General features: G+C 41.1%; 1 long non-coding RNA gene across 3 annotated transcripts in view; it reads right to left on the bottom strand.

The window, feature by feature from the left end:
* The window catches only part of LOC123344392, a 120,516-nt gene extending 108,802 nt beyond the window's left edge, over positions 1-11,714 (bottom strand). For 2 of the 3 annotated variants that reach the window (XR_006572538.1, XR_006572540.1), the window contains exons 1-3: positions 11,494-11,714; positions 9,763-9,861; positions 3,931-4,100 (exon numbers count right to left, since the gene is read on the bottom strand). This is a non-coding gene — a long non-coding RNA (uncharacterized LOC123344392). The remainder of the gene's footprint in view (positions 1-3,930; positions 4,101-9,762; positions 9,862-11,493) is intronic. The other variant, XR_006572539.1, reaches the window with a different exon arrangement.
* Between the last annotated feature and the right edge of the window lie 2,171 nt (positions 11,715-13,885).

The raw sequence follows: 13,885 nt of genomic DNA, 5'->3' as shown, positions 1-13,885 counted from the left end.
CAATTAGCCAGATTAATTGTGGTGGTTGATATGTCTCACAAGCACTTTCTGAGACATGTGTAATTTCTAATAGTCTGTGCTCTGGAAACCTTAGGTTATATCCCAGTACCTGAATCTAAAACTGGAAGAAAAGGGGCGGGGAGGGAGTGGGGGAAATCACAAAGCTGAAAAAATTATGAGCCCAATTAGCTGGGAGAAAGAATTTAATCAGAAAAATGTGAATGATAATTGGAAACTGTTTAAGAACACCTTACTAGATGCCCCAAAAGCCACAATCAAGGAAGAAGGCCATACTGGTTAAAGATAATGATCTGGTTTAGAGGAGAAGTGAAGGCAGCTATAAAAAAAATAAATTATATATAACAAAGGGAAGAAAGGGGAAGTTGATAGCAATTAATAAAAAACAGAAGCTAGGAATTTAAACAATTCATAAGGGAAGCAATGAGACACAGAGAAATATATGTCCAGTGAGTTAAGGGCAATAAGAAGTTTTTTAAGTATATTAGGAACAAAAATAATCCTCACTGTGGTATTGGTCCATTATAAGATGCAAATGTCAGACTTTTCAAGAATGCGGAAAAGGCAGAAGTGTTCAATACATATTTCTATTCTGCATTTGGTGAATAAACAGATGATGTAGTCATATCATATGCTAATAACACTCTTTCCATTCCACTAGTATCTCAAGAGGATGTTAAGCAGGAACTAGTAAAGTTAGCATATTTAAATAATCAGTTCCAGATAACTTGCCTCCAAGAGTTTTAAAAGAGGAGTCTAAGGAGTTCACTGGACCATTAATGTTGATATGTTGATTTTCAGTAAGTCATGGAACACTAGGGAAGCTCCAGAAGACTGGGAGAAAGCAAATGTCGTACCAATATTTAAAAAGAGTACATGTAGTAACCCACGTAATTATAGATCTGTCAGTCCAACATCAATTCTGGGCAAGATAATGGAGCAGTTGATACAGGACCCAGTAAAGAATTAAAGGAGAGCAATACAATTGATGCCACTCAAAATGGGTTTATGGAAAATAGATCCTGTCAAATTAACTTATCTTTTCTTGATGAGATTACAAGTTTGGATGATAAAGATAATAGTGTTGATGTAATATATTTGGACTTCTGTAAGGCATTTGACTTGGCACCAGATGATATTTTGATTAAAAAAACTAGAATGATATAACATTAACATGGCACATATTAAATGGATTAAAAGCTGGCTAGCTGATAAGTCTCCAAATGTAGCTGTAAATGTGGAATCATCATTAAGCATGTGTGTTCCTAGTAGGGCCCCACAGGGATCCGTTTTTGGACCTGCTGTATTTGACATTTTTAATCAATGACCTGGAAGAAAATAATAAAATCATCACTGATAAAGTTTGACAATGACACAAAAATTGGGGAAAGGGTAAACAATGAAGAGGGTAGATCACTGATACAGAGTGATGTGGATCACATGGTAAGGTGGGCACAAGCAAACAATGTGTGTTTTATTATGGCTAAATGAAAGTACCGTATTTTCCGGCGTATAAGACGACTTTTTATACTAAAAAACAACCCCCAAAAATCGGGGGGTCATATTATACGCCGGGTATAAACATACTGTAGCTTCGGCTACATACAGAACGTCCCTATTATTACCTTTTAGCCTGCTGGATGTGCGGTAATACAGTACTGTAGCTTCGGCTACATACAGAACGTCCCTGTGCTGATACTGTATGTACCGCGCTGAGCCAATCCCGGCAAGCGGTGTATTCTATTAATGCATACAAAGCCTGCTCGGATTGGCTGAGTCTGAGAGGCGGGCTATTACAACCTTTGCCAATCCGAGCAGGCTTTGTATGCATTAATAGAATACACCACTTGCTGGGATTGGCTCAGCACGGTACATACAGTATCAGCACAGGGACGTTCTGTATGTAGCCGAAGCTACAGTACTGTATTACCGCACATCCAGCGGCCTAAAAGATTAGGGACGTTCTGTAAGTGGGTGTACAACAAATGGCTGGTAGAAAAGACCCCATCGTGGCTCCAGCAAGAAGAAGGAAATTTGAAGCCAGTTTCAAGCTGAAAGTTGTAAACTTTGCCAAGGAACATAATAACTGTGCTGCTGCAAGTCAATATGGAGTAACAAAAGATGGTCCAAGACTGGAAAGCAAATGAAGATGCATTAAAGAGTATGCCAAGGAGTAAGTGTGCATTAAGAAGAGGCACCCCACATTGGTCAGAACTTGAAAAGCACGTAGCAGACATGGTGCATGAGCATCGTCAAAATGGTTATGTAGTGACACGAAACAAAATACGTATGTTTGCACTTCAGTGGGCCAAATCTAACCCAGATCACAGCAAAGGATTTAAGGCCACTGTATCCTGGTGTACTAGGTTCTTGGAAAGGCATAATCTGGTACTGAGGCAAAAGACCAGAATTGCACAAAAATTACCTGCAGATCTCGACGGCAAAGTAAGTCTTTGATGAACTTATGATGTCAGAGGATGAACATGATGAGGATTTTGAAGGATTTTAAGTACCGGTAAGTCAAAACCATTTTAATTAAAATTATTTAAATCAAATCTGATGTTATTAAATGGTGTTGCCTCGGAAGGGGGGGTAGTCTTATACGGCGAATATAGGCCAAAACCTATGTTTTAACTGGAAAATTAGGGGGTCGTCTTATACGCCCAGTCGCCTTATACGCCAGAAAATACGGTATATACATCTATGAACAAAGAACATACTTACGGGATGGAGGATTCCGAAAAGGATTTGGGGGTTGTGGTGGATAACCAGAGAAACATGAGCTCCCCGGGCAAGGCTGTGGTCAAAAGGGCTATTGCAATCCTTAGATGCATAAACAGGGGAATCTCATGTAGGTTATTTTATCTCTGTATTTGGCACTGGTACGACTGCTGTTTGAATACCGTGTGCAGTTCTAACATCCACAATTCAAGAAGGATGTTGGTAAATTGGAGAGGATTCAGAAAAAACCCATGAGAATCATTAAAAAAAACTGGTCTTACTGTTTCAGACTCAAGGAGTTCAATCTATTTAACTTAACAAAGAGGCGACTTGATTACAGTCCATAAATACCTATATGGAAAACAAATATTTGATAATGGGCTTTCCAATCTAGCAGAAAAACATAACATTATCCAATGGCTGGAAGCTGAAACCAGACAAATTCAGACCAGAAATAAGACTTAATCACCCTCTCTGTTTAAAAAAGAATAAATTAACCACTGGAAGAATTTACCAAAAGGCTTGGTGGATTCTCCATCACTGATCATTTTTAACTCAAGATTGGAAGTTTTTCTAAAAGATACACTCTGGGAATTATTTTGGGGATGTACTCTGGCCTGTGTTATAGAGGAGGTCAGACTAGATGACCACAATAGTCCCTTCTGGCTTTGGAATCTATGAATCCATGAAAATGTACTGCTGAACACTTGCAAACATCCTGCAATATGCTGGCTGACAGTCTTGTAAACAATTGAAAGCTGGCATCAATATGTGAACTACTGCTGTTCTATCTGCAGTACATTGCACGTGGCAGTTACTCAGTGTATAACGCAAAGGAAAGCCATAAGAGAGAAAACTCACACAACAGAGCTAGGAATGGTACAATAAAAAGGGTGCCTTGTAGCACTGCTTACATGATTTCCTGCTTATTAGCAAGAATATTCAGTATGAGATTGGATGACATGAATGAAAAACATTCCCTGTACCCAAAGCTGTAAAGCTTTCTGTTCCTCCTCCTCAGACTCAGTTAAAAAGAACATACTGTTCTGCACTCTCCCTTTATCTCCCTTTCTTTGGTGTTCATGGTTTTTTAAAATATTTTTCCTCATTCATGTTATATTGATGATGCTTACTTGGTTCACTCCTAAGTAGTTTTTTCTGGGTAAGTTCCTTGGCAGTTCAATATCTAACCTGCATGCTTTTCTGGGCGAGAGAATGGGGAGAAGGGTTGTTGCAGAAGATTAGTCAGGGGAGTCAGGCAGCCCAGCTCTTCAGAAGGATTTTGATGTGGTGCTTTTCATTCTTGGGCCATCGCTAGCTGGGAGCATTATGGTCCTCCTGTGAGATTCATATTTGTAAACCTGCAATATGATATATATGGTTTGTAATTTTACTGTAGCCTAACATCTGAACAGCTCAGCAGCAGTAAAGAGATTTTGTATTCCCAGACAGAATCCTTAGTCCTAGCTGCAGTCCAACTCCTAAAACCTACAAAAAAGTGTTGATCCACTGCCTGTTTATTCCAATATATAGACTTCTCCCTGTCATTAGCCTCAATGATTACAGTATGAAATCATACCTTTTAAATGTGTGAGAGAAGGAAGAACACTATGAGAGCAGTATAATTAGGTTACTCAATTTTAGACTGCAGCTAGAACTCATGCAGGATCAAGCCATATATATACAGATTATGTCAATAAATTGCAATATATTTTATATTTTCTATATAATCATATATGCAATATAATACTCAGATTTAAAATACCTAAATGAAAACCAGCTCCCTTTCACATATTTAACTCGCATAAAAACTCAGGGCTTCACTTTTCAGCCATGATCTCAATTAAGCCTGCTCTAATTATTCACTGCAAATAAGTTTTACAATTAATATAGCTTTGGTTTCTTTTCATAAAGCATTTCCATACTAATCCTGATTTCTACTAATGTATTGGTTATTCATAAGTGTCTCCTGAATAGTTTTTGCACACAAATTTGAGCCTACAGCTTGCTCATGAACTATTCACTTTGTTCGTAATTCCTGCTATCTGATTGGTTACTTAAATCACACAGTACTTTTCCACTATTAATTGATAGAAATATTTTTAAAACTGAAGATGGAAAATAATGAATAGCACACTTTCTAGTAAGAATTTTGGATAAACAATCATTCACATTAAATTAATTAAATATAGGGTTTGCATAAATATTTGTATTCAATGAAAGTACAATTACTTACCCTATAGTAACTCTGGTTCTTTGCAATATTGCGGTGAGTTCTTGTAGTCCCTTTGTAGTGGGGTGGTCACCCACTCCTGCCCTGAAGGGCTCAAAATCAGCCCTGGGAGAGGGTTGAGGCTGTGGAGGGGAGCTGCTGCTGGGGAAAGCACTCTGACTCAGCCGATTGGGGAAATAGCCACAGCTGGGGCCACGCCCCAATCAGAGCCCAGCTGGCCCTTATAAGAAGGCAGTGGGCCAGGAGCTCAGCCAGAGTCTCTCTCTAGCTTGCTGAGAGAAGAGGGCCTGGCTGCTGGGAGCTGAGAAGGGCACCTGAGTGGAGCAGGGTTAGGGAATGGCTAGAGGATCTGGGGACCTCCAGCCTGGAAACTCCCTAGGCTGCAGGCCTTGATAAAGGCTGGAAAGGTACTGGGGTTGCAGAGGGGCAGCCCAAGGGTAGGCACAGGCAGCAGGTCCAAACTCTCCTTGCCTATGATGAGTGGTTTTTACACTGCAGTCCTCCCCAGTGAGTAGAGGCTAGATGGTGACTGGCAGTAGCCCAAGACTGAGGTGAGGTGGGGATAGGTGGTTGGGGGTTCCCCTGAGTGGGGAAACCCAGACTGGGGGTTTCTGCAATGGGCAGAACCCCTGGGTAAAGGGCACCAGGGTCCAGGAGGGACATGGGGGCCAGCAGCAAGCGGGACACCGGCCTGCAGAGGGCGCTCCAGAGCTAAAAAGAGCAGGAGGCGCTGCAGGGGTGAGTCTTGCCCCGTTACACCCTCATTTATAGGAAGGGGTGATTCTGGCTGAACAGGCAGTTGTCAAAATATCAAACACTTTATGAGAATTTTCCAATATGACTAATATTTCTATCTCTAGCATCTCTGCAATTCTGATAAGGAGCTCCTGGAATGAATACAAGTGGTACCAACACCACTTCATTAGGTGGTGATGATGAGAGGTTTTTTGGTGATGAAGCCAGATGCTGGTGTTGCTCAGCCCCCAAATCCAGTTTTCTTGGTGGCCCTCTGCCTGGAACAGGTGATCTGGCCAGAAAAGCCAAGGGGAAAGTACTCTCTTCCTTTTTTCTTGAGTATAGTGACCAGCTCCGAGAGGTATGAGATGGTGGACCTAGTAAGGCCATGTCTGGCTTGTCTGATATAGTATAGTCCAATGCCATTCCTGTTGAGATGATAGTTGGGTCCTGTAGGGAGAGTAAGGAGGCCTCTTCATGACATCAATCACAGATCATAGAGGAGAGGGTTTTCTGTTCAAGGCAGCAAGAACATATACCCTGGTGATGGAAAGGAGGAATAAACCACTTGTGTGGGCAGAGCTAAGGACTACAGCTCTCTCAGTACCAGGATCTGTACTGGTACCAGCAGGTGCTTTGATGCCAATGGGTGTCTCGGTTCTTTCCAAGGTGAATCATCTGCTATAGGCACTGATATTGAGGAGGGCACTGCTGGATCTAGGCTCAGTGTTGGAGAAGTCCACCCAAGTGTATTAGGCTGCTCCTTATCTCCAGCCGTTGGCAATGTGCAGGACTTGGTAGATTTGCCTCCAGAAGCTTTACATAGTTTGTCCTTGTGGGAAGACACTAAGGCCTGATTTTTAATGGTATTTAGGCTTTGCTGTGCTCAGCATCACAATGCCTAACTGTTTTAGGAGCCTAAGTCTCATTTTCAAAAGGGATTTGAGCATTAAATCCCTATCAGCTGTCTATGGGATTTAATATCTGGGCCTAAGCTTTTCCTGGAGTCTCTGCCTCTGTGTCTGGAGTGGCCCCTTGGTGCCAGACTTTGGTACTGGAAGGATCAATGTCTGTAATGCCAATTAATTTGGCTTTGGCACTGGTGTTAATGCCAGGTCCTTTCTTGATGCTGTCTTCTCCAGGACGGTCTGGGGTTGCTTGTCTGCTAAACAGGGCTTTGGATGAAGTCCATCCGTCTATTGTTGGGACTCCGGTGCTTGTTTCCTCAGGATCTGAAGGAACATTCATAGATTGCTCCAAAAGAAGACTCTTCAACCAGGCATCACATGACTTACATGTTTTTGCAGAGAAAGATATGCATACCCAACATCTACTCTGTATATGGGACTATTCTAAGCAGAAGAGGCACCTGCTGTGTACTTTCCACAGAAAGAGTACATCACAGGATGCGCACAGCTTGAAGCCTGCTCGTTTTGAATCCACCATGTTGAGAAGCCACATACAGGGGAATATACAGGGTGGTCTGACCATAATATTCAGTTCAGACAGGTCAAGGATGCTCACAGCAGGTATATATCAGTAGATCAAAAGAGTTCTGAAGACTTTTTAAGAGGTTTGAGAGATTTAACCGGAGCTAAGAACTAGTGGGATGGACACTTGACAGGTGGAGTGACAAAACATAATGATGTGTAGCTGCTGAGCTAAAGAGCAGTGGAGCAAGTGCCTTTTTCCAAATAACAGGCTTTAAGTTCTTAACTCACAGGAAGCTTCTGGTGGTGGGCTGTTTGTTTGTTTTTGAAGGGGCCAGGACACTCAATACCAAAAGCATGTGTCATAACTATAAAAGGGAAGGGTAACAACCCTCCTGTGTACAATACTATAAAATCCCTCCTGGCCAGAGACACCAAAATCCTTTTACCTGTAAAGGGTTAAGAAGCTCAGGTAACCTGGCTGACACCTGACTCAAAGGACCAATAAGGGGACAAGATACTTTCAAATCTTGGGGGAGGCTTTTGTTTGTACTCTTTGTTTTGGTGTTGTTCGCTCTTGGGACTAAGAAGGACTGGACATCAATCTGTGTTCTCCAAATCTTTCTGCACAAGTCTCTCATATTTCAAACTTGTAAGTAACATCCAGGCAAGGCGTGTTAGTTTTATCTTTGTTTTCTCAATTTGTAAATGTTCCTTTTGCTAGAGGGTTTACCTCTGTTTGCTGTAACTTTTAACCTAAGGCTGGAGGGGGTTCCTCTGGGCTCTTTGAATCTGATTACCCTGTAAAGTTATTTCCATCCTGATTTTACAGAGATGAACTTTACCTCTCTTTTAGTAAAATTCTTCTTTTAAGAACCTGATTGATTTTTCATTGTTTTAAGATCCAAGGGTTTTGGATCTGTGTTCATCAGGACTAATTGGTGAGGGTATGCTCTCAAGCCTACCCAGGAAAAGGGGTGTAAGGACTTGGGGGGGGGAGGAATTAGTCTCAAATCTGCCCAGGAAAGGGGGGGTTAAGGACTTGGGAAATATTTGGGGGAAGGCAGAGTTCCAAGTGGCTCTCCCCTAAGATTTGGAACATGCTTGGTGGTGGCAGCTTACTGTTAACCTAAGCTGGTAAATAAGCTTAGGGGGTCTTTCATGCAGATCCCCACATCTGTACCCTGAAGTTCAGAGTGGGGAAGGAACCCTGACAGCATGGAATGGGGAAAGATGAGTGGAAGAGGGAGAGGATATGCTTACTCTGTCCTTGCTCCTTACCTACAAAGTTAGGACTGTCTTCTTATTTCAGAGAACTGACAGCGTTTTCTGACAGTTGGATATTCAAGGGGCTCTTCTTCACAAACTCCATTCAAGCTACTTTTAGGCTGACTTTTTGTTGATGGTAGCCTCAATTATTATTCTCTTCCATTTTTTTTCTTTTAATTTATTTTCTGTATACATGATTTTCTTGCCTTCCCTCAGCTTGATATTGGATTTTCTCTCAAGCAAGCATCCAGCTTATCCCCCCATATTCCCCTTTGCAGATCATTTACTTGTAATAACCAACAGCAATTAAACTAGAAAGCAAATAAGCTGTAATAATCAGAATTTGGTGTAAATTTCAAATAAATATGGGTGTATAATTTGTGTCACAGTGGGAACCCAAATTACACCACTTCATCGTGGCTCCAAGAAGTAGCCTACAAAAGTTATAAATGAGTGTCCAGAATGGATGCTCTGGGAACAATTCATTGCAATTACAGCAAGAGTATTAACAAAATAAGACCTCTGGCTTAAACACCTACCAATGTGGGTCAGTAATAATCTAACCAGGGGTAAGTCTCTATTTAAGTACACAGAACTTCCAACAAAGTTCATTGCCCATGACATCAACTGATGTGCATTACCTAACAAGAGCTGCATGTTCAGTTGCTGGTTAGAGATCCTGCATGAAATCTAAGCTGGAATTGTCATTAACGGTAAAAGATCATTCTGAAGTTGAGGATTTCAATAGCTCAAACATAGGTCAGGGGTTTGTTACAGGAGTGAGTGGGTGAGATTCTATGGCCTGTGTTGTGCAGGAGGTCAGACTAGAAGATCATAATGGTCCCTTTTGACCTTAAAGTCTATGAGTCTATGAAGTTGAGTTGCTATTGCCTGCATGTAGATGAGATGGAGACAGTTTCAGGAAAAAAAGGAACATATCCACCATCCAAAGACATATTCCTATTTGGGACATTTGACATCCACATACAGAACTACATCATGCACTCAACAGCCAGAATGGCTGTGGTCTTAAAGCCTAAGTAATGGGACATCATCAGCTTAACAGAGAAAATGCAAATGAAATCACCATTGCAATTATCGTTAACTGAAAAAGATTATCTGGGGATATATGCTCTCACTCTTTTCCATCCCATCTGCAAAGGGTCAGTCCACTTGGAAAATTTTACTTCAGTGGGAAAATGAGAAATTTCCAATGGATTTTAGACAGACCTATACAAAAACTTTGTGATAAAACTCCCAAACCAAGTGAATTACAAACATGATACTTACTTTAAGTTTCTGAAAAGTTCAGTTTCACAACTTTTCAAAAGAACCTGAATCAAGTTTGGGACAAACCTGTGGCATTTCAAGAGAGCCCATTCTCTCCATGGGTTCTATCTCCATATTCCTCACTGTGGAGTTTCAAGAGACCTTCCTGCTGGAACCTACCGGTACCTGGAGAGGGGATTTATGATCTCTGTTCTAAAATAAGCAACATTTTGGGGGTTCAGATGGATTTTGCTTAAAGTATCAGAACTCTTTACTCAAAGCAAGATGTAGGAGTGCAAACCCATGTGAAATGAAGCCAACTGAAGCTCAGTTTTGCAAACCATAACCACAGAGATTTGCATAGCTCTACAGACAACAGGGCACTTACTGAGTGGCAAGCTGCGGAGTAAATCTACAGCATTCCAGTGTGCTACGCACTCACTGTCTGCGAGGACCCTGCTGCTGCACATGAAAAGTTCCCTAGTGCCCACTGACATGCTGTGGTTTCAAACAACAGTATGTCAATGCACACACTAGGGAACTTTTTGTATGCAGCAGCAGGTTTCACAGGGATAGTAAAAGCGTAGAACGCTGGAGCGCTGTAGATTTATGCCCCAACTTCTCACATCGTAAGTGCTCATGTAGACATGCCCACAGAGAAACAGTAGAGATTTGTTACATACTCATATGGAGTCAGCTGTTTTTTTTTGTTTTTGTGTGTTTGTTTTTCATCAATAGCACCATTAAGTCAAAAGCAGAAGACAAGCAGCAGCCAAAGGGGACCATATCTTTAGAGTGAACCAAATCTTCAGCTGGTATAAGTCAATGGAGCTACACCGGTCTATACCAGCTGAGAATCTGGCCCAATAAGTGTAAAATTTATTCCCACATTCTTTCTAAAAGAGCCAAAGTTCATACTTAAAAACTGCTATAACCGTCTACTTCAGCCAATTTACTGTAGCCCTTTACAAAGGAAGTAGATAATCCTGGAAGTTCACCTCCTTGAAGAAAACCAGGCAGTCTCCAAATGATGTAAGGCTATTTTTTAAATAAATTAAATAAGTGTTTTTTCATTCCCAGACTCAAAAGGAGTTCAAAGAATCTTCTCAAATTTTCACTTTTGATCAGAGGTGCATCTTAGAAAATTTCAGCCCCAAAGGTAAATGTTTTGGATACTATGAGCACATGAAACCCGGGAGCCGGGGGGGGGGGGGGGTTGCTGTTTGCAGACTTATGATGAGTATATAGCAGGGCATTGAGAGATTGGCAGTGTTTTGTCTAATCCCAAGAAGGTAACTGAGATTTACTTCAGTACAGTCATTAAATTACAGTGTGAGCAAAGAAAGCAATTGATATATCAGACTACAACCAGAATTCTCATAAGTATTAGTATGGAGTGGCTTGAAAAGCAAAAATTTAACCACAAATGGGGATTTCTTCTCTATGAAAATGTTCTTAGTTTTCTCAAAACTATACTTTAGGATTTGCTAACTCACAGAGAGAGATTACCCAGGTGGAAAGCAGAGCCACTGATGTACAGTATACATTCTACTCAAAGCATATATATACATATTAGAGAAATTTCATGAATAGATATATATATATATATATATATATATATATATATATATTTTCATGAAATTTCTCTAATAGGAAACACAAAGGACCCAGAGAGATTCTCCAAATGATAAATGTCAATCAAAGAACAACGTAACAGAAGTTCCAAATGCTAAAAAAGTTTTATATACTTAAAATAACACTAGGAAAGTATTCCTATCTACTTGGTTTAATTCTCTTAGGAAAAACTCAGTTACTCACCCAATCAAGGCAATATCTTCTCCAATCATCCCAGAATTGCAGGTGCTTTTGAACAATTTTTCACAAGATTACAGGCATTTTCAGAGGGGCAGACTCAACACACAAACTTCTTTGAACAATCTGAGAATCACTTTCCATTGGGATGGCCCAAGACAGTACAACCTATAGCAAGATCGTACAAAAAGGTCCCATAATGGCATCAAGGGCAAGCAGCATATGGCAGAGCCTGCAAAAAGGATACTGTTAATATTAGAACATGTACAGGGACGGCCCTAGACTAGCTGCCAGCAACTGGCACCCTAGGCAAACCATGCAATCAGCATCCCCCACCCCCAAACCCCAAGGGCAGATCTAGGCTGAGGTTTTTGGTAAACTGGGAAACATATTGCCCCTTTTTACCTTTTAATGTTTTTAAGAGTTTTTTTTTAAAACAGAGGCTTAATTATTCAGTTTGTCCATCCATCCATCCACCTGTCCAAGCAATGTTTCTGAGATCAGATAAAATAGAGACATGAAATTTTCAGGGTAGATTTGTACATGACAGCTAAATGATATTTCAGTAAAATTTCAAATAAAAATGCATTAAAATGTTAATTATAATTTTTATTATTACAAATCCAAAATCATCCATTATGCTATCCTGCTTTAACTGCCATTACCACCACATCCATATAGAAAGAAATAAAAAAACTCTTCAATGAACTTTAACCTGTATTTACAAAACACTCCAAATAAAAAACACTCTGTGCTCTTAAAACATGACTTGTCTTGCTTTAAGTTTTGAAAATTCAGTCACTAGTTCTTTTAGATCCAGTTTTCCAGCTATTTCATACTCTATTGACATTGTGGCAAGTCCAAGTTTCTCTTGCACCATTGTTGAACGCAGATATGTTTTTATCAATTTTAATGTTGAGAAGCTATGTTCCCCACTAGCTATGGAAAGTAGCAAAGTTAAAAAAATGTGTAGAGCTATACAAATGTTTGGAAAACTGTCTGTGAGTTTATTTTCACAAACAAACTTCAGTTCTTCTTCAGGAGTGGAATGTTTCTTAAGTCGTCTTGAAAAAGCCTGAAGCTCACTACACAAATCTGTAGCATCAATGTCTTTTGAATTTTCATGAGTCAATGCCGACTCCAGTTTTATACAAAATTCTCTTATCCATTTTGCTATTTTCTTTTGCAATCTGTGGCTATCATATAGAAAGCCAAATACTGACTCTAGCTGCTGCATCTGTTGAAATCTTTCGTCAACCGAGTGAATAGCAGTATTAAGGACTGTGAAGTAGAAATTCACTTTGAACCTCTGTTTTAGATTCTGAATGGGTGTGTCTCATCCTTCATATGAAAACTGCTGTTTTCTTTCTGGCTCTGGTTCAAATTCTGTCAGAAAGTTTATTTCTTCAGCAAGCTCAAGAGAATCTACCAGTATTCTTTCGAACCGTTCATCACTTCTGAATTCCTCCAGAATATTTTTAGTTTGCTGCAGGTTTTGAATAGCAGAATGTATGTTCAAGTTCTTTTCCTGAAGCTGTTTACTAGTGAGGTTAATCTCGAAAAGGATATCATACCATAAATTGAGTGAAGTCACAAATTTGAACTTGGAAAGGCCATTTACAAGAGCTTCTGCATCTGAACATGCCATATTGCCAGATGATCCAGTAAAGGTAGAATCATCAGAAATTTCAATTAGGCATCATAAATGTTTCCAAGTTCATAGCAAAGAGGCTTCAAAGCATCACATCTAAGTGGTTTCAGAGTTAGAGAATTTACATAACTAGTCAGAATCTCTCAACGGCGTGTTGAACCTGAGAAAAACACATAAACACATTGCACCAGGTCAAAGAAACTGCCTTCCTCCAAACAGCATCTAGCAGCATCATTGACAACCAAATTCAGAGAATGCGCACTGCAAGCAGGGCCGGCTCCAGGCCCCAGCACGTCAAGCGTGTGCTCGGGGCGGCATGCCGCGGGGGGCGCTCTGCCGGTCGGCGGGAGGGCGGCAGGCGGCTCCGGTGGACCTCCCGCAGGCGTGCCTGCGGAGGGTCCACTGGTCCCGCGGCTCTGGTGGACCTCCCGCAGGCGTGCCTGCGGATGCTCCACCGGAGCCACGGGACCAGCGGACCCTCCGCAGGCATGTCTGCGGGAGGTCCACCGGAGCCGCGGGACCGGCAACCGCCAGAGCACCCCCCGCAGAGTGCCGCCATGCTTGGGGCGGCGAAATTGCTAGAGCCGCCCCTGACTGCAAGGAACAAAAAAGGCCCTAGGGTTGATTTCCATCATTCTCCTTTGCACACTATTGTCTTTACCCTTCATATTACTCCCATTATCATAGCCTTGGCCACATAAGTTTTCAACAGATAATGACATTGTTTCAAGCTCTTGTAGAATAGTT

This window comes from Mauremys mutica, chromosome 11 (assembly GCF_020497125.1).
Source record: "Mauremys mutica isolate MM-2020 ecotype Southern chromosome 11, ASM2049712v1, whole genome shotgun sequence".
NCBI lineage: Eukaryota > Metazoa > Chordata > Testudines > Geoemydidae > Mauremys > Mauremys mutica.
This window is presented reverse-complemented; position numbering and strand designations above follow the sequence as displayed.